The 20,043-nt window shown below is 39.0% G+C and overlaps 1 pseudogene; it reads left to right on the top strand.

Annotated features, from left to right (window-relative positions):
• The first annotated feature begins 1,825 nt into the window (after nucleotides 1-1,825).
• LOC105529923 lies at nucleotides 1,826-5,786 on the top strand (annotated as a pseudogene).
• The last annotated feature ends 14,257 nt before the right edge of the window (nucleotides 5,787-20,043 follow it).

Genomic DNA, 20,043 nt, shown 5'->3' on the forward strand with positions numbered 1-20,043 from the left:
GAAGATTATCGACTTTGTGTGCATAGAGCTGTTTAAGATATTCCTTTCAAAAATAAATTGTTCTCTCTTTTCCTCTTTCTTTCTTTCTTTCTTTTTTTTTAAATTATCTTAGAATGATTAATTTATTGATGTTTTGTTCTATATTTCCTGATTTTATACAATAAAAACTGAATAATTTAAAAGTCCAAAAATAATCAGAAACAAACAAATGTTATTCTTTTTAAATGATGAGCCATTAATTGACTCATAGTAAAAATGAAGAATTTACATTAGCAAGGTTATAATGGATGTACAGTAATTTTCTTTTTTTTTTTGCGTTTTTCTTTTTTTATTTTTTATTTTTTATTTCTTATTTATTATTATTATTATACTTTAAGTTCTAGGGTACATGTGCATAACGTGCTGGTTTGTTACATATGTATACTTGTGCCATGTTGCTGTGCTGCACCCATCAACTCGTCAGCACCCATCAACTCGTCATTTACATCAGGTATAACTCCCAATGCAATCCCTCCCCCCGCTCCCCTCCCCATGATAGGCCCCGGTGTGTGATGTTCCCCTTCCCGAGTCCAAGTGATCTCATTGTTCAGTTCCCACCTATGAGTGAGAACATGCGGTGTTTGGTTTTCTGTTCTTGTGATAGTTTGCTAAGAATGATGGTTTCCAGCTGCATCCATGTCCCTACAAAGGACACAAACTCATCCTTTTTTAGGGCTGCATAGTATTCCATGGTGTATATGTGCCATATTTTCTTAATCCAATCTGTCACTGATGGACATTTGGGTTGATTCCAAGTCTTTGCTATTGTGAATAGTGCCGCAATAAACATACGTGTGCATGTGTCTTTATAGCAGCATGATTTCTAATCCTTTGGGTATATACCCAGTAATGGGATGGCTGGGTCATATGGTACATCTAGTTCTAGATCCTTGAGGAATCGCTATACTGTTTTCCATAATGGTTGAACTAGTTTACAATCCCACCAACAGTGTAAAAGTGTTCCTATTTCTCCATATCCTCTCCAGCACCTGTTGTTTCCTGACTTTTTAATGATCGCCATTCTAACTGGTGTGAGATGGTATCTCATTGTGGTTTTGATTTGCATTTCTCTGATGGCCAGTGATGATGAGCATTTTTTCATGTGTCTGTTGGCTGTATGAATGTCTTCTTTTGAGAAATGTCTGTTCATATCCTTTGCCCACTTTTTGATGGGGTTGTTTGTTTTTTTTTTGTAAATTTGTTTGAGTTCTTTGTAGGTTCTGGATATTAGCCCTTTGTCAGATGAGTAGACTGCAAAAATTTTCTCCCATTCTGTAGGTTGCCTGTTCATTCTTTCTTCTTTATTGACAGAGCCTCACTTCATCGCCCAGGCTGGGGTGTAGTGGTGCAATCTCAGCTCACTGCAATGCCTTGTTCCCAGGTCCAAAGGATTCTTTTGCCTCAGCAACCAGAATAGCTGGGATTACAGGTGTGTGCTACCAAACCTGGCTAAATTTTCTTGTGTTTTTAGTAAAGACAGAATTTCACAATGTGGACCAGATTGGTCTTGAACAACTGAGTTCAAGGGATCCTCCCACCTCAGCCTCCCAATGTACTGGGATTACAGGCATGAGCTACTGCTCTTGGCCACCTTTATTATATATATTTTTCTACCAAAGAAACACATGCACTCATGTGTTTATTGCAGCACTATTCACAATAGCAAATACATGAAATCAACCTAGATCCCCATCAACAGTGGACTGGATAAGGAAACTGTAGTAAGGGGAGAACTGGGGAGAACCAGGAAAGGATGTTTAGTTTGAGGCAGTGCTGAGATAGGATCATGAAGGAAGAGGTGAAGGGAATTCCTGTAAGAGTGGCACGGCGTTGTTGTCCTCCGGTCCCCAAAGAGATTAGCGAGGGCTGCCAGATATGCCTTTCCTTCATGCCCAGGGAGCCTCAGGTGGTGGTTGGTATTGATAAATCCTTCAACTATGATTTTGTGTTTGACGCCTGTAATGAACAGGAAGAAGTCTTCAATACAGCAGTAGCACCACTCATAAAAGGCGTATTTAAATGATATAATGCAATGGTCCTGGCCTATGGGCAGACTTGCTGTGGAAAAAAAACCTATTCAATGGGAGGTGCATACACTGCAGAGCAAGAGAATGAACCAACAGTTGGGGTTATTCCTAGGGTAATACAACTGCTCTTCAAAGAAATTGATAAAAAGAGTGATTTGGAATTTATTCTGAACGTGTCTTACTTAGAGATTTACAATGAAGAAATTTTGGATCTTCTATGTCCATCTTGTAAGAAAGCTCAAATAAATATATGGGATGATCCTAAGGAAGGCATAAAGATTGTAGGACTCACTGAGCAGACTGTTTTAGTTGCCTTGGATACTGTTTCCTGTTTGGAGCAGGGCAACAACTCTGTGGCCTCCACAGCTATGAACTCCCAGTCATCCCAATTTCATGCCATCTTTACAATCTCCATAGAACAGAGAAAGAAAAGTGACAAGAATAGCAGCTTTCACTCCAAGCTGCATCTTGTAGACCTCACTGAATCAGAAAGACAGAAGAAAACCAAGGCTGAAGGGGTTTGTCTAAAAAAGGGTATTAATATTAATCGAGGCCTTCTATGCTTGGGAAATGTAATCAGTGCTCTTGGAGATGACAAAAAGGGTGACTTTGTGTCCTACAGAGATTCCAAGTTCACTCCACTGCTTCAAGATTCTCTAAGTGGTAATAACCATACTCTTATAATAGCCTGTGTGAGTCCTGCTGACTCCAATCGTGAAGAAACTAAATACCCCTCGCTATGATGACAGAGTAAGAAAAACCAGGAACCAACCTGTTGCTAATATTGATCCCCAGACAACTGAACTTAATCATCTAAAACAATGGGTAAAACAGCTACAACAGCTACAAGTCTTGTTGCTACAAGCACATGGACATACCCTGCCTGGATCTATAAATGTGTAACCATCAGATAATCTACAATCCCTGATGGAGAATAAAAGATTAAGTCGTGGTCTGAGCGAGGCAGCTGGTCAGACAGTCCAGATGTTGGAGAGGATCATTTTGACAGAGCAAGTGAATGAAAAAATGAACACCAACCAGGCACGGTGGCTCATAGGACTGTAATCCCAGCACTTTGGGAGGCCGAGGCGGGTGGATCACGAGGTCACGACCATCCTGCCTAACATAGTGAAAACCCATCTCTACTACAAATACAAAAATTTAACTGGGCATGGTGGCGGGCACCTGTAGTCCCAGCTACTCGGGGGGCTGAGGCAGAAGAATGGTGTGAACCCAAGAGTTGGAACTTGCGGTGAACCAAGATTGCATCACTGCATTCCAGCCTGGGTGACAGAGTGAGACAATGTCTCAAAAAAAAAAAAATTAACGCCAAGCTAGAAGAGCTAAGGCAGCATGCAGCCTGAAAACTGGATCTTCAAAAGCTAGTGGAGGCTTTGGAAGACAGGAATTGAAATAAAATGTAGAAATAATTTGTAACCTGCAGCAATTGATTACCAAGTTATCGGATGAAAGTCCTGCTTGCATGGCTGCAGCCGTTAATACTGTGGTGGAACAAGAAGCTCAAGTGGAAACCAGTTCAGAGAGGAGCCGGTATTCTGATGCTTTTACCACTCAGCATGCTTTCTGTCAAGCTCAGATGTCGAAGGAGTTGGTTGAGTTGAATAAAGCCACTGCACTGAAAGAGGCCCTAGCTAGGAAGATGACTCAGAACATTTGCCAGCTACAGCCCATTCAGTTCCAATACCAGCATAATATTTAAAAAAACTAGAACTGGAAGTCATCTATCTGCAAAAGGAAAAGGAAGAATTTGTTCTTGAACTTCAGACAGCAAAGAAGGATGCCAACCAAGCCAAGTTGAGTGTGGCCACTGAAAATATCTCCAGGAGCTGGAGGATCAAATAGCTGATCTGAGGAAGACACCGACTGAGCAGTCCAAACTTCTGAAACTAAAAGAATCCACAGAGCATACGGTCTCCAGTCTGAACCAGGAGATACGGATGATGAAAAACTAGTGGGTACAGTTAATGTGTCAAATGAAAGAGGATGCTGAGAAGTTTAGATAGTGGAAGCAGAAAAAAGACAAATAAGTAATACAGTTAAAAGAATGAGTCAGTAAGAGGCAATATGAACTTCTCAAATTTGAAAGAAACTTCAAGAAACAATCCAATGAGCTAAGATGTAAAACAGAGGAGGCAGCAGCTGCCAGCAAGTGTCTCAGGGATGCTCTCCAGAAACAATGGGAAGTCGCAGATAAGCAGAAAGAGACTCAGAGCCATGGAGTGGAAGGCACTGCAACTGGAGTGAAGAATTGGCTTGGAAACAAAATTGAGGTTATGGTCACTACTCAGGAAGTCAAACACCATCTGATGGGCTCCTTGAAGATAGAAAGATCCTGGTTCAGGATGTGGCTCAACTCAAAGGAAAAAAAAAAGGAATCTGGGGAGAATCCACCTCCTAAACTCCAGAGACATACATTCTCCCTTACTGAAGTGCGTGGTCAAGTTTCGGAGTCAGAAAATTCTATTACAAAGCCGATTGAAAGCCTAGAGACTGAAATGGAACTCAGGAGTGCTCTCAGATAGCTGAACTACAGCAGAAGCTGCTGGATACAGAAAGTGAAGACAGGCCAAAACAATGTTGGGAGAATATTGACACCATTCTGGAAGCCAACTGTGCCCTGAAATATTTGATTTGAGAGCTGGTCTCCTCCAAAATACAGGTCAGCAAACTTGAAAGCAGCCTGAAACAAAGCAAGGTCAGCTTTGCTGACGTGCAGAAGATGCTGTTGGAGGAATAAAATCATTTTGCTGAGTTAGAGACAGTTATAAGCTGAGCTGGTCAGAATGGAGAAACGGCACCAAGAGAAGGGGTTGTACCTTCTCGGCCAGCTGCAGCAGAGCCAAATTGCAGAGAAGCAGTTAGAGGAATCAGTCAGTGAGAAGGAACAGCAGCTACTGAGCACACTGAAGTGTCAGGATGAAGAACTTGAGAAGAAACAAGTAGTGTGTGAGCAAAATCAGCAGTTTTTAAGAGAATGAAATCATGAAGCAAAAACTGACCCCTGACCCTTCTCCAGGTAGCCAGTAGACAGAAATATCTTCCTAAGTATACTCTTCTATCTCCAGGCTCTTCTTTTGAATATGTCCCACCTAAGCCTAAACCTCGTGTTAAACTTCCTGGAGCAAAGAATGGTCATCGAGGATCTAAAATATTGTTCAAAGCATTCTGTGAATGAGCATGAGGATGGTGATGGTGATGGTGATGAGGGGAATGATGAGTAATGGAAGCCAAAAAAATTAGTTAAGGTGTCCAGGAAGAAAATCCAAGGGTGTTCCTGCAAGGGTTGGTGTGGGTGGAGGAAGCAAAATTCAGACTGTGGTGTGGACTGTAGCTGTGACCCCACAAAGTGTCAGGACCGCCAGCAAGGCAAGGATAGCTTGTACACCATTGAATGGGCCCAGGATTCTGAAGGTTCCTTCAAACTGGAGTATCCTACTGAGGGGATCCCAGGACTGAGCTTCTTTAACCCCGTGTGTGCCACCCCCAATAGCAGGATCCGGAAAGAGATGTGTGATGTGGAGCAGGTGCTGTCAAAGAAGACTGCTCCAGTTCCCCTACCCCCTTTTGACCTCCCAGAGTTGAAACATGTAGCAACAGAATACCAAGAAAACAAGGCTCCAGAGAAGAAAGAGAAACAAACTGGCCGGCAACACCAGATTCTTCTCTGGCTTCTCCCCTATCAAACAAGAGGCCCACTGAATTTGAAGTCATCATCTCCACCCCCAGTCTCGCTTGGGAGACGTTTTCAGGTTGCAGTCAGAGGGGTTTCTTAAATGACTTCCCTGGATTTCAGGTTTCTTGCTGTTGAAATAAGAAAAAGAGCATTACTGAAAAGAAGGTAAACTTTGATGGATGTTGGTCTTCAGCCTCCAGCCCCAGACTCCTACTCCGTTCTCCAGAAGGGTGCTAAGCCACCTACTGAAAAGAGAACCTACTGACATTCCTAATGACTCATCAGGAATCAGTCCTCAGTATCATCCAGTTGTTTCTTATTTTTGAGCAGTTCAGGTTGTCTCATGACAGGGATGAGGCCAAGGCTTTCTTATCTTTTGGTTGTCCCTGCTTAACGGAGGAGACTAGCCTAGGATGGGGGCCTGGCTAAGATCTTTTACTCCAACTCAGAAATGGATTTGTGATCTTCATCTTTGCTTTCCTAACATTCTCTGAATTTTAAGTGTTTCAATAGTACTCTCAATCGTCTGCCATGTTTCTGAAGTAAATGAATTATTATTGTTATATTTTATTATACTTTTAGTTCTGGGATACATGTGCAGAATGTGCAGGTTTATTATATAGGTATACATGTGCCATGGTGACTTGCTTCACCCATTGACCCGTCATCTACATCAGATATTTCTCCTAATGCTATCCATCCCCTAGCCCCCCACCATCCAACATACCCTGGTATGTGAGGTTCCCCTCCCTGCGTCCATGTGTTCTCACTGTTCAACTCCCACTTATGAGTGAGAACATGTGGTGTGTGGTTTTCTGTTCCTGTGTTAGTTTGCTGATAATGATGGTTTCCAGCTTAATCTATGTCCCTGCAAATACATGAACTCATCTATTTTTATGGCTGCACAGTACTGACTCGTGTATATGTGCCACATTTTCTTTATCCAGTCTATCATTGATAGGCATTTGGGTTGGTTCCAAGTCTTTGCTATTGTGAACAGTGCTGCAATAAACATTTGTGTGCATGTGTCTTTATAGTAGAATGATTTATAACACCCTGTAATGGGATTGCTGGGTCAAATGGTATTTCTAGTTCTAGATCCTTGAGGAATCGCCACACTGTCTTCCACAATGGTTGAACTAATTTACACTCCCACCAACAGTGTAATAATGTTCCTATTTCTCCACATCCTCTCCAGCATCTGTCGTTTCCTGACTTTTTAATGATCTCCATTCTAACTGGCGTGAGATCGTAGCTCATTGTAGTTTTGATTTTCATTTCTCTAATGAGCAGTGATAATGAGCTTGTTGTCATATGTTTGTTGGCTGCATGAATGTCTTCTTTTGAGAAGTGTGTGTTCATATCCTTCACCCACTTTTTGATGTTTTTCTTTTTTTGTAAATCTGTTTAAATCCTTTGTAGATTCTGAATATTAGCCATTTGTCAGATGGATAGGTTGCAACAATTTTCTCCTATTCTGTAGGTTGCCTGCTCACTCTGATGATAGATTCCTTTACTGTGCAGAAACTCTTTAGTTTAATTAGATCCCGTCTGGCAGTTTTGGCTTTTGTTGCCATTGCTTTTGGTGTTTTAGTCATGAAGTCTTTGCCCATGTCTATGCCCTGAGTGGTATTACCCAGGTTTTCTTCTAGTTTTTTTTTTTTGTAGTTTCAGATCTTACGTTTAAGTCTTTAATCCATCTTGAGTTAATTTTTGTATAAGGTTAAAGAAGGCATCTAGTTTCAGTTTTTTGCATATGGCTAGCCAGTTTCCCCAGTACCAATTATTAAATAGGGAATCCTTTCCCCTTTGCTTGTTTGTGTCAGATTTGTCAAAGATCAGATGGTTGTAGATGTGTGGTGTTCTTTCTGAGGCCTGTGCTCTGTTCCATTGATCTATATATCTTTTTTGGTACCAGTACCATGCTGTTTTAATTACTGTAGACTTGTAGTATAGTTTGAAGTCAGGTGGTGTGATGCCTCCAGCTTTGTTCTTTTTGCTTAAGATTCTCTTGGCTATACGGGCTCTTTTTTGGTTCCATATGAACTTTAAATTAGTTTTTTTCTAATTCTGTGAAGAAAGTCATTGGTAGCTTCATGGGGATACCCTTGAATTTATGAATTACTTTGGGAAGTATGGCCATTTTCAAGATATTGATTCTTTCTATTCATGAGCATGGAATATTTTTCCATGTGTTTACATCCTGTTTTATTTTCTGGAGGAGTGGTTTGTAGTTCTCCTTGAAGAGGTCCTTCACATCCCTTGTAAGTTGTATTCCTAGGTATTTTATTCTCTTTGTAGCAACTGTGAATGGGAGTTCACTCATGATTTGGCTCTCTGTTTGGCTATTATTGGTGTATAAGAATGCATGTGAGTTTCACACATTGATTTTGTATCCTGAGACTTTGCTGAAGTTGCTTATCAGTTTAAGGAGATTTGGGGTTGAGACAATAGGTTTTCTAAATATACAACCATGTCATCTGCAAACAGAGACAATTTGGCTTCCTCTCTTCCTATCTGAATACCCTTGATTTCTTTCACTTGCCCGATTGCTCTGACCAGAACTTCCAATACTATGGTGAATAGGAGTGGCGAGAGAGGGCATCTTTGTCTTGTGCTGGTTTTCAAAGGGAATGCTTCCAGCTTTTGCCCATTCAACATGATATTGGCTGTAGGTTTGTTATAAATACTTCTTATTATTTTGAGATATGTTCCATCAATACCTAGTTAATTGAGAGTTTTTAGCATAAAATTGTGTTGACTTTTATCGAAGGCCTTTTCTGCATCTATTGAGATAACCGTGATCTTTGTCATTGGTTCTGTTTATGTGATGGATTATGTTTATTGATTTGCGTATGTTGAACCAGCCTTGCATCCCAGCATTGAAGATGTCTTGATTGTGGCGGACAAGCTTTTTGACGTCCTCCTGGGTTAGGTTTCCTGGTATTTTATTGACGATTTTTGTGTTAATCTTCATCAGGGATATTGGCCTGAAATTTTCTTTTTTGTTGTGTCTCTTCCAGGTTTTGGTATCAGGATGATGCTGCTCTCAAAAAATGAGTTAGGGAGAAACTCTTCTTTTTCTTTTGGTTAGAATAGTGTCAGAAGTAATGGTACTAGTTCCTCTTTGTACCTTGGGTAGGAGTTGGCTGTGAAGCCATCTGGTCCTGGGCTTTTTTTGGTTGGTAAGCTATTAATTACTGCCTCAATTTCAGAACTTGTCATTGGTCTATTCAGGGATATGACTTCTTCCTGACTTAGTCTTGGGGGATGTATGTGTCTGGAATTTATCCATTTTTTCTAGATTTTCTAGTTTATTTGCATAGAAGTGGTTATAGTATTCTCTGATGGTAGTTTGTATTTCTGTGAGATGAGTGGTGATATCCCCTTTGCCATTTTTTATTGTGTCTATTCGAATCTTCTTTATTTTCTTCTTTATTATTCTGGCTAGTGGTCTATCTATTTTGTTAATCTTTTCAAAAAGCTAGCTCCTGGATTCTGGGATTTTTTGAAGGGGTTTTCATGACTCTATCATCTTCAGTTTTGCTCTGATATTAGTTATTTCTTGTCTTCTGCTAGCTTTTGAATTTGTTTGTCTCACTTCTCTAGTTCTTTTAATTGTGATGTTAGAGTGTCAAGTTTACATCTTTCCCGCTTTCTCCTGTGGGAATTCAGTGCTATAAATTTCCCTCAAAACACTACTTTAGCTGTGTGCCAGAGATTCTGGTGCATTGTGTCTTTGTTCTCCTTGGTTTCAAATAACTTATTTATTTCCACCTTATTTCGTTATTTACCCAGTGTTCTTTCAGGAGCAGGTTGTTCAGTTTCCTTGTAGTTCTGTGGTTTTGAGTGAGTTTCTTAATCCTGAGTTCTAATTTGATTGCACTGTGATCTGAGAGACTGTTTGTTATGATTTCCATTCTTTTGCATTTGCTGAGGAGTGTTTTACTTCCAATTATGTGGTCAATTTTAGAATAAATGCAATGTCGTGCAGAGAAGAATGTATATTCTGTTGATTTGGGGTGGAGAGTTCTATAGATGTCTATTAGGTCTCCTTGGTCCAGAGCTGAGTTCAAGGCCTCAATATCCTTGTTAATTTTCTGTTGCACTGATCTGTCTAATATTGACAGTGTGGTGTTAAAATCTCCCACTACTACTGTATGGGTGCCTAAGTCTCTTTGTGAGTCTCTGAGAACTTGCTTTATGAATCTGGATGCTCCTGTATTGGGTGCATGTATATTTAGGATAGTTAGCTCTTCTTGCTGCATTGATCCCTTTACCATTATGTAATGCCCTGTTTCATCTTTTTTGATCTTTGTTGGTTTAAAGTCTGTTTTATCAGAGACCTCTGCTTTTTTTTTCTGTCCATTTGCTTGGTAAATATTCCTGTATTGCTTTATTTTGAGCCTATGTGTGTCTTTGCACTTGAGATGGGTCTCCTGAATACAGCACACTGATGGGTCTTGACTCTTTATCCAATTTGCCAGTTGGTGTCTTTTAATTGTGGCATTTAGCCCATTTGCATTTAAGGATGATATTGTTATGTGTGAATCTGATCTTGTCATTATGATGCTAGCTGGTTTTTTGCCCGTTAATTGATGCAGTTTCTTCATATTGTAGTGGTCTTTACAATTTGGTATGTTTTTTCAGTGACTGGTACCGGTTGTTCCTTTCCATGTTTAGTGCTTCCTTCAGGAGCTCCTGTAAGGCAGTCTTGGTGGTGACAAAATCTCTCAGCATTTGCTTGTCTGTAAAGGATTTTATTTCTTCTTCACTTATGAAGCTTAGTTTGGCAGGATATGAAATTCTGGATTGAAAAATCTTTTCTTTAAGAATGTTGAATATTGGTTCCCACTCTCTTCTGGCTTGTAGGGTTTCAGTAGAGCAATCCACTGTTAGTCTGATTGGCTTCCCTTTGTGGGTAACCAGACCTTTCTCTCTGGCTGCCCTTAACATTTTTTCCTTCATTTTAACCTTGGTGAATCTGATGATTATGTGTCTTGGGGTTGCTCTTCTTGAGGAGTATCTTTGTGGTGTTCGCTGTATTTCCTGAATTTGAATGTTGGCCTGCCTTACTAGGTTGGGGAAATTCTCCTGGATAATATCCTGAAGAGTGTTTTCCAACTTGGTTTCCTTCTCCTTGTCACCTTCAAGTATACCAGTGAAAAGTAGACTTGGTCTTGTCACATAGTCCCATATTTCTCAGAGGCTTCATTCTTTTTCATTCCTTTTTCTCTAACCTTTTCTTCACACTTTATTTCATTAGGTTGATCTTCAACCTCTTATATATTTTCTTCTGCTTGATTGATTCAGCTATTGATACTTGTGTATGTTTCACAAAGTTCTCATGCTGTGTTTTTCAGCTCCATCAGGTCATTTATGTTCTTCTCTAAACTCGTTATTGTAGTTAGCAACTATTCTAACCTTTTTCAAGGTTCTTAGTTTCCTTGCATTGGGTTAGAATATGCTCCTTTACCTTGAAGGAGTTTGTTTTTACCACCTTCTGAAGCCTGCATCTGTCAATTTGTTAAACTCATTCTCCATCCAGTTCTTTTACCTAGCTGGTGAGTAGTTGTGATCCTTTGGAGGAGAACAGGCATTCTGGTTTTGGGAAATTTCAGACTTTTTGCACTGATTTTCCCTCATCTTCATGGATTTATCTATCTTTGGTCCTTGATGTTGGTGACCTTCAGATGAGGTTTTCGTGTGGACATCCTTTTTGTTGATGTTGATGCTATTCCTTTCTGCTTGTTAGTTTTCCTTCTAACAGCCCCTATGCTGCAGGTTTGCTGCAATTTGTTGGAGGTCTACTCCAGAACCTTTTTGCCTGGGAATCACCAGCAGAGGCTACAGAACAGCAATGTTTGCTGCCTGTTCCTTCCTCTGGAAGCTTCGTCCCAGAGAGGCACCTGCCAGATGCTTGTCGGAGTTTTCCTGTATTAGGTGTCTGTCGATTCATACTGGAAGGTGTCTCCCAGTCAGGAGGCAAAGGAGTCTTGTACCCACTTGAGGAGGCAGTCTGTCCCTTAGCAGAGCTCAAGCACTCTGCTGGGAGATCCACTGCTCTCATCAGAGCCAGGAGGCAGGAATGTTTAAATCTGCTGAAGTTGCGCCCACAGTCGCCCTTTTCCCTCAGGTGCTCTGTCCCAGTGAAATGAGAATTTTATCTATAAGCCTCTGACTGGGATTGCTGCCTTTCTTTCAGAGATGCCCGGCCCACAGAGAAGGAACATAGAGAGGCAGTCTGGCTACAGTGGCTTTGCTGAACTGTGATGGGCTCCACCCCATTCAGACGTCCCAGAGGCTTTGTTTACACTGTGACTGTGACGGGAAAACCACCTACTCAAGCCTCAGTAATGGTGGAGGCTCCTCCCCCCACCAAGCTTGAGCATCCTAGGTTTACTTCAGGCTTCCGTGCTGGCAGTGAGAATTTCCAGCCAGTGGATCTTAGCTTGCTGGTCTCTACTGGGATGGGATCCACTGAGCTAGACCACTTGGCTCCCTGGCTTTAGCCTCCTTTCCAGGGGAGTGAATGATTCTTCCTTTCTGGCATTCCAGGTGTCACTGGGGTATGAAAAAAATAATAATAAATAAATAAAAACTCCTACAGCTTGCTTGGTGTCTGCCCAAATGGCTGCTTAGTTTTGTGCTTGCAACTCAGGGCCCTGGAGGAGTAGGCACCGGAGGGAATCTCCTGGTCTGGGGGTTGTAAAGACCATGGGAAAAGTGCAGTATGTGCGCTGGAATGCACCCTTCCTCATGGCACAGTCCCTCATGGTTTCCCTTGGCTGGGGAAGGGAGTTCCCCAACCCCTTGTTCTTCCCAGGTGAGGCAACACCCCACCCTGCTTCTGCTTGCCCTCCATGAGCTGCACTCACTGCCTAAGCAGTCCCAATTAGATGAGCCAGGTACCTCAGATGAAAATGCAGAAATCAGCCACCTTCTGCATTGGTCTTGCTTGGAGCTGGAGACTGGAGCTGTTCCTATTTGGCCATCTTGCCAGCCATCCAATGAATTATTTTTAAATGTTATGTAAGTAAGTAAACCTTAGCCCATCTAAAAAAAAAGAGAGAAAGAAAGAAACTGGAAACTGTAGTATGTATCACCATGGAATACTACACAGCCATAAAACAGAATGAAATCATGTTTTTTTGCAGAAACACAGATGTAGCTGGAAGTCATTATCCAAGTTAATGCAGGAGAAGAAAACTGAATTCTACATGCTCTCATATAAAAGTGGGAGCCAAACACTGAGTACACATAGCTAAACAGTTGGGAACAATAGACACTGGGGACTACTAGATGACAGAGGGAATGGAATGCCTGAGAATTTTTAAAAACTACCTATTGGGTACTATGCTCACTATCTGGGTGATGGGATCATTAATACCCCAAACCTCAGGGTCATGCAATATACTCTTGCAACTAACTTGCACATGTACCCCTTGAACCTAAAATAAAAGTTGAAAAAAATAGTTTAGTATCATTTTAATCTCCATCGGCTTTATAGTGATGTCCACTTTTCATTTTAGATATCAGTAATCAGCATCTTCTGTTTTCCTTTATTTCCCAAATTCTAAAGTCTTTTTGATCTTCTGTTATTTAAATTTTTTTTTGAGAGTGTCCATTAGTTTTTCTTTTAGGGTAGTTTTGTTTGATATGATTGGAGGTTGTAATTAATGGTATGTCAAATCATCCATTCTTTGCAGAGATAGGTAAAGCACCAAAATTGTCTTAGCTATTTGTTGGTCACCAGTTTGAGAGAAAAACACTTTTTTTTTTTTTTAATAGCCCAAACTCCTCTCAGCCCCAATAGCCTGACATCTTCAGTGAGTTAGGATAATCCTAACCTAGAGGCCTATATGCCTATGAGATTCCTGGCCTGAAAGGAATAAATCATTTCACAGAGTTCATGGGACAGAAAAATAAAAACTAGGACTCCTACAGTAAACAAGTATTATTTCTGTTCAAAACCATCCTGCAGGCAAAAAAATCAGCTGGCCCTAGAGTTTTGTGACAGGTACACAGGTCACAGGCAGACAGGCAGACAGGAAGAGGAATTTCCCTGGGTGCATGCTACTTTGGTTCTGCCTCAGAGGCACTGGAAGTCTAGGCCCTGCATTAGCACTCTCTTTTTCTTTCTTAATTAGCCTGGCTAGAGGTTTTTCATTTGTGTTAATCTTTTCAAAGAACCACCTTTTGGTCTGTTTATTTTCTCTTGATTTCCTGTGTCCAAATGCATTGATTTCTGTTTTAATTTTTATTATTTCATTTTTTCTGCTCACTGATAATGTTCCTTGCTCTTATGTTTGAAATTAATAAAGTCATTCCCACTTTCATTTTTTTTAAACCACCTTATTAAGGTATGATTGACATATTAAAATCTTTACACATTTAATATATACATATTGATAAATTGGAGCTACGTATATACTTGTGTAACCATCATCACCATCAACACTCTAAACATATACATCACTTATCAAAGTTTTCACCTGTCCCATTTGTTATTAATATCTTTTTTCTTGTTTTTTAATGTTAAGAACATTTAATATAAGATCTATTTCTTTTAGCAATTTTAAGTATACAATAGAGTATTGTCAGATATGGTCTCTATGCTATATAGTAGATCTCCAGAACCAGTTTATCATGCATAACTGAAATTTTGACCCTCAAACTATCACCTTTCCATTTCTGCCTTACCTCAGTCTTTAGTAACCACCATTCTATTCCCTGTATATGAGTTCGACTAATTTACATACCACAAATAAGTAAAATAATACAGTTTTTGTTCTGTGTCTAGTTTATTTTACTTAGCATAATGCCCTCTAGGTCCATTCATTTTGTAACAAATGGCAGAATTTGCTTCTTTCTTAAGGTTGAATATTATTCATATATATATATATAATATCACAATTTCTTATTTATTCATCCATTGATGGGCATTTACATGTTTCTCATATCTTGGCTATTGTAAACAATGCTGCAGTGAACATAGGAGTGCACATATTTCTTTGAAATTGTGGTTTCAATTATTTTGGATATATACACCCATAAGTGGGATCGCTATATCATATGGTATTTCTGTTTCTAATTTGTTGAGAAACCTGCATACTGTTTTTGATAATTGATGTATATATTTACATTTTCACCAAGAGTGTACAAGTGTTCTCTTTACTCCACACTTACAGAATAATTTATCTTTTGGCATTTTAATAATAGCCATTCAAACAGATGTAAGGTAATATCGTATTGTGGTTTTGATTTGTATTTCCTGGGTTATTTGTGATATTGAGCAACTATTCATCTACTTGGAGCATTTGTATGTTTTTTTTGGAAGAATGTCTACTTAGGTCCTTTGCCCATTATTAAAAATTGGGTGTATTTTAGCTTTTCCATGGTATGAGTTTCTCGGATATTTTGGATATTAAACCCCTTATGAGATGTATGTTTTGCAAATGTTTTCTCCCATTCCATAGGTTGCCTTTTATTTTGTTAATTGTTTCTTAGCTGTGCAGAAGCTTTTTAGTATTCCCATTTGTTTATTTTTATATCTCTTACTTTTGCTTTGTATGTCACATACAAAAATTATTGTCAAAATCATTTTATAGGAATTTTTCCACTATGTTTTTTTTCTAGGACTTTTACAGATTCGTGCCTTATTGTTGGGTCATGAATTCAATATGCATTGATTGTGTGTATGGGGGAAGATAAGAGTCAAATTTTACCTGTTTTCATGTTGATAACTAGTATTTCCAACACCATTTATTGAAGTGACCATTCTTTGCTCTTTGTCGAAAATTAGCTGACTTTATATGTGAGGATTTATTTCAGGGTTCTTAATTCTGTTCTTTTGGTCTACATGTCTGTTTTATGCCAGTGCCAATACTATTTTAATTACTATAAATATGTAATATAATTGAAATCAAGAAGTCTGCTGTCTTTAGCTTTGTTCTACTTACTCAAAATTGCTTTGCTTACAGGGTCTTTTCTGGTTTTATATAAATTTTAGGATAACTTATTCTATTTCTGTGAAAAAGGTCATTGGAATTTTGATAGGGATTGAGTTGAATCTCTTGATTGCTTTGTGTAGTATGAACATTTTAGCAATTCCATAACACAAAAAATATATTTCAATTTATTTTTGTCTAGTTTGTTATCTTTCAATTGTTTTGTAGTTTTCAGCCTTGATTAAATTTATGTCTAATTTTATCTTTTTTGATGATATTTTAGATGAGATTTTAATAAGATTGTTTCCCTATTTTTTTCTGGTAAGCTGTTAGTATACAGAAATGTAACAGATAATTGTATGCTGGTTCTGTGTCCTATAATATTACTGAGTTGATGTATTAGTTCTGACACTTTTTTGAGAAGTTTTTTAGGGTTTTCTAAATGTAATATCACATTATATGCAAATAGACAGTTTTACTTTCTCCATTCCTATATGTAAGACTTATTTTTTGTTGTCTAATTACACTGGCTAGGACTTCTAGTATTATGTCAATTAGAAGTGGTGAAGTGAGAATCCTTGCCTTGTTCATGATCTTAGAGGAACAGCCTTCAGTTTTTTAAATTGACTGTATTAGCTGTAGGTGGGTAATATATGACCTTTATTATGTTGAGGTACATTTCTTATATACTTAATTTTTTGAGAGATTTTACCATGAAAGGGTGTTGAACTCACAATTTTTTTTTTCTACATCTATTGAGATGATCATATGATTTTTATTTTTGATTCTGTTTATGTAGTGTATTGTTGAGGGACTTTTCCTTAGTTCACCTAAAGACGGGGTCCTTGTCACAAGGCCACAAACGATTAGGCTCACAGGCAATTTGAAGGGTGAATAAGGCAGGGTTTTATTGGGTGAAAAGGGAAAAAAAAGGGAAACAGGTACCTTCTACAAAGCCAGAGTCCCTGCTGTTCCGCTTCCTGCCTTGCAGTTGAATCCGAAGTTCCACACAGGAAGAGGAGGGGCGAGGCTTCTCCCTGCTTCAAAGAATGAAAACTTTTGTGTCTCCACCCTAGTGTGCTCTCCTCCCAATGCACAGGCCAACTGAAATTTTGTCAGGGAGCTTCCTGACCTGTCTGTCTCAGTATCATATTTATTATTTGCATGTGTTAAACATTCTTGCTTCCAAGGTTTAAATTCACTTTTTCAAGGTGTGTAATTCTTATAAAGTCCTGCTGAAGTCGGTTTATAGTATTTTGCTGAGGATTTTCTTATCTATGTACATCAGGAATAGCGATTGTAATTTTCTTCTAATAGTGTCTGCTTTTGGTATGAGGGTAAAGTTGGCCTCACAGAATGAATTTGAAAGGGTTACATCCTCTCAAAGTTTTAGAAGAGTTTTAGAATTGCTAAAATTCTTAAAGTTTGGATAGAATTCCCCAGTGAATTCATCTAGCTCTAAACTTTTTTGCCAGGAGATTTTTGATAACTGATTTAATCTCTTTTCATATTATCAGTTTATTCAGATTTTCTATTTCTTGATGGTTCAGGCATGCTAGATTTTATGTCTAGGATTCATCCACTTCTCGGTTATCCAATTTGTTGATATGTAATTGTTCATAGTAGTCTCATGATCTTTCAGATTGCTCTGGTATCAGTTGTAATGCTTCCTCTTTCTTTTATAAATTTATTTGTTTATATCTTTTCTCTTCCTTTTTACTCTAGCTAGAATTCTATTGCTTTATCTTTTTAAAAAACAAGTCTTAATTTTGTGAATATTTTCTATTGTTTTTTCTAGTCTTCATTTAATTTGCTTCTTTCATCTTTATTATTTCCTTATGCTTACTTTGTGTACTAGTTGTTCTTTTTTTACTTCCTGGCATTGTAAAGTGATTTTTTTTTTTTTTAAATTTCAGATTTTGCTCTTTTCTTAATGTAGCCATTTATTACTGAAAACTTCCTGCTTATAACTCCTTTTGTTGCATTCCATAAGTTTGGTATGTTGTATTTTCATTTTAACGTGTCCCAATCTTACCAGATAGTGCCTCACAGTTCCAAGCTCTTGGTGTGGGAGCTTCCTGATGACTGGACTCACCTGGAGTTTTTATCTCAAACACTAGTCCACATTGAGCCCCAAACAGTTCATCATTTACAGTTTAGGTTTCCTTACCCTGGCACTTGTTTCCATAGAGGTTTCTGCTTTGATTTCTTTTACGTATTTTTCTGTCTGCCTCCTCAGTTTGGGGAGCAGTGGTTTTCCTTGTGACCTCACTTCTTATGGATCTAAAAAGAGTTGTTGAGTTTTCTGATTTTCCAATTTACTTGTTGTGAGGGCCTAATGATGACCTCCAAGAATCTTACTACACTGGACTGTAAACCTTTCTTTAATTCTCCTTTAAAATATTAACTTATAAAAGTTAATATTTACAGATAAAGCTGAAATTTTTTGGATACATGCATCCACTACCAATTTCTCTCCACTGCCTTCCCCCTCGTCCTTTTCAATATTTTCCCATGTGCTCTTCACACATTTCTATGTATATGTAGAAAATATAGAATATATACAGGGAATTAAAAAAATAGATGTTATTATACTAGATATTTTTATGCAATGTCTTCTTTATTCTACAATATATGTTGGAGATCTTTATACTAAGATATATCTCACTAAAAATCTACATATTAGAGATCTATACTGAACCTTATTTTTTTAACTGCCATTTATAATTCATAGTTCAAATAATAGACTATTTAGCCAATTCACTGTATAGTATCACAGTAGTTAAGAACACTAGCTCTATCGTTGGATTACCAGACTCTAATCTTAGGACCTTGGAACAAATTACTTACTCTTCCTATGTCTCATTTTTATAAATAAAATGCAAATAATAATACTTTCTTCATATGATTGATGTTGAGGGTAAATGTAGTAGAGCATGTAAAGCCTTTAGAATAGTACCTGCCACATAAGAATCTTGCAATAAATGTCAACTATTAGTATTTATAAGCATCTGCTTGTTCTAGTTTTTCACTCCTACAAACAATGCTCCAATAAGCATTCAGTGTATTATTCTTTGACCATGTATATAAGTGTTTTCTAGAGATAAAACCAAGTATTTACTGAATCACAAACAGTGCCTATATTTCACCTTGTTTAATTTGCACCTCCTTGAGTACTAAAGAGATTGAGCATTATTTATGGGTTTATTTACCAGATATATTTCCTGTTACATTTTTGTGACTTGTATTTCCTTATTCTTTGTTCATTTTTCTTACTTACATGTAGAAAATTTTTAGAAAGTGGATGTCTCATCAATTATACACATTGTAAATGTCTTCCCCCAGTCTGTCACCTGTTATTGAGAAGTATGGTTTTTAAAAAATTTTGATATAAAGAAATAGATCATTATTACATTTTTTCCCTTGTTGATTTTTACTTTTTTTGCTTAAGAAATTTGTGCTGAGGGGCGGAGCAAGATGGCCAAATAGGAACACCTCCAGTCTCCAACTCCCAGCGCGAGCGACACAGAAGACTGGTGATCTCTGCATTTTCAACTGAGGTACTGGGTTAATCTCACTAGAGAGTGCCGGACAATTGGTGCTGGTCAGCTGTTGCAGCCTGACAAGCAGAGCTGAAGCAGGGCGAGGCATCGCCTTACCTGGGAAGCACAAGGGGAAAGGGAATCCATTTTCCTAGCCAGGGGAATTGAGACACACAACACCTGGAAAATCGGGTAACTCCCACCCCAACACTGCGCATTAAGCAAACAGGCACACCAGGAGATTATATCCCACACCTGGCCGGGAGGGTCCCACGCCCACGGAGCCTCCCTCATTGCTAGCACAGCAGTCTGCGATCTAATCGCAAGGCAGCAGCGAGGCTGGGAGAGGGGAGCCCGCCATTGCTGAGGCTTAAGTAGGTAAACAAAGCCACTGGGAAGCTCGAACTGGGGGGAGCTCACAGCAGCTCAAGGAAACCTGCCTGTCTCTGTAGACTTCACCTCTGGGGACAGTGCACAGTAAACAACAACAGAAGCAACAGAAACCTCTGCAGACGCAAACGACTCTGTCTGACAGCTTTGAAGAGAGCAGTGGATCTCCCAACACGGAGGTCGAGATCTGAGAAGGGACAGACAGACTGTTCAAGTGGGTCCCTGACCCCTGAGTAGCCTAACTGGGAGACATTCCCCACTAGGGGCAGTCTGACACCACACAACTCACAGGGTGGAGTACACCCCTGAGAGGAAGCCTCCAAAGCAAGAATCAGACAGGTACACTCGCTGTTCAGCAATATTCTATCTTCTGCAGCCTCTGCTGCTGACACCCAGGCAAA

This window comes from Mandrillus leucophaeus, unplaced genomic scaffold (assembly GCF_000951045.1).
Source record: "Mandrillus leucophaeus isolate KB7577 unplaced genomic scaffold, Mleu.le_1.0 Scaffold791, whole genome shotgun sequence".
Classification (NCBI taxonomy): domain Eukaryota; kingdom Metazoa; phylum Chordata; class Mammalia; order Primates; family Cercopithecidae; genus Mandrillus; species Mandrillus leucophaeus.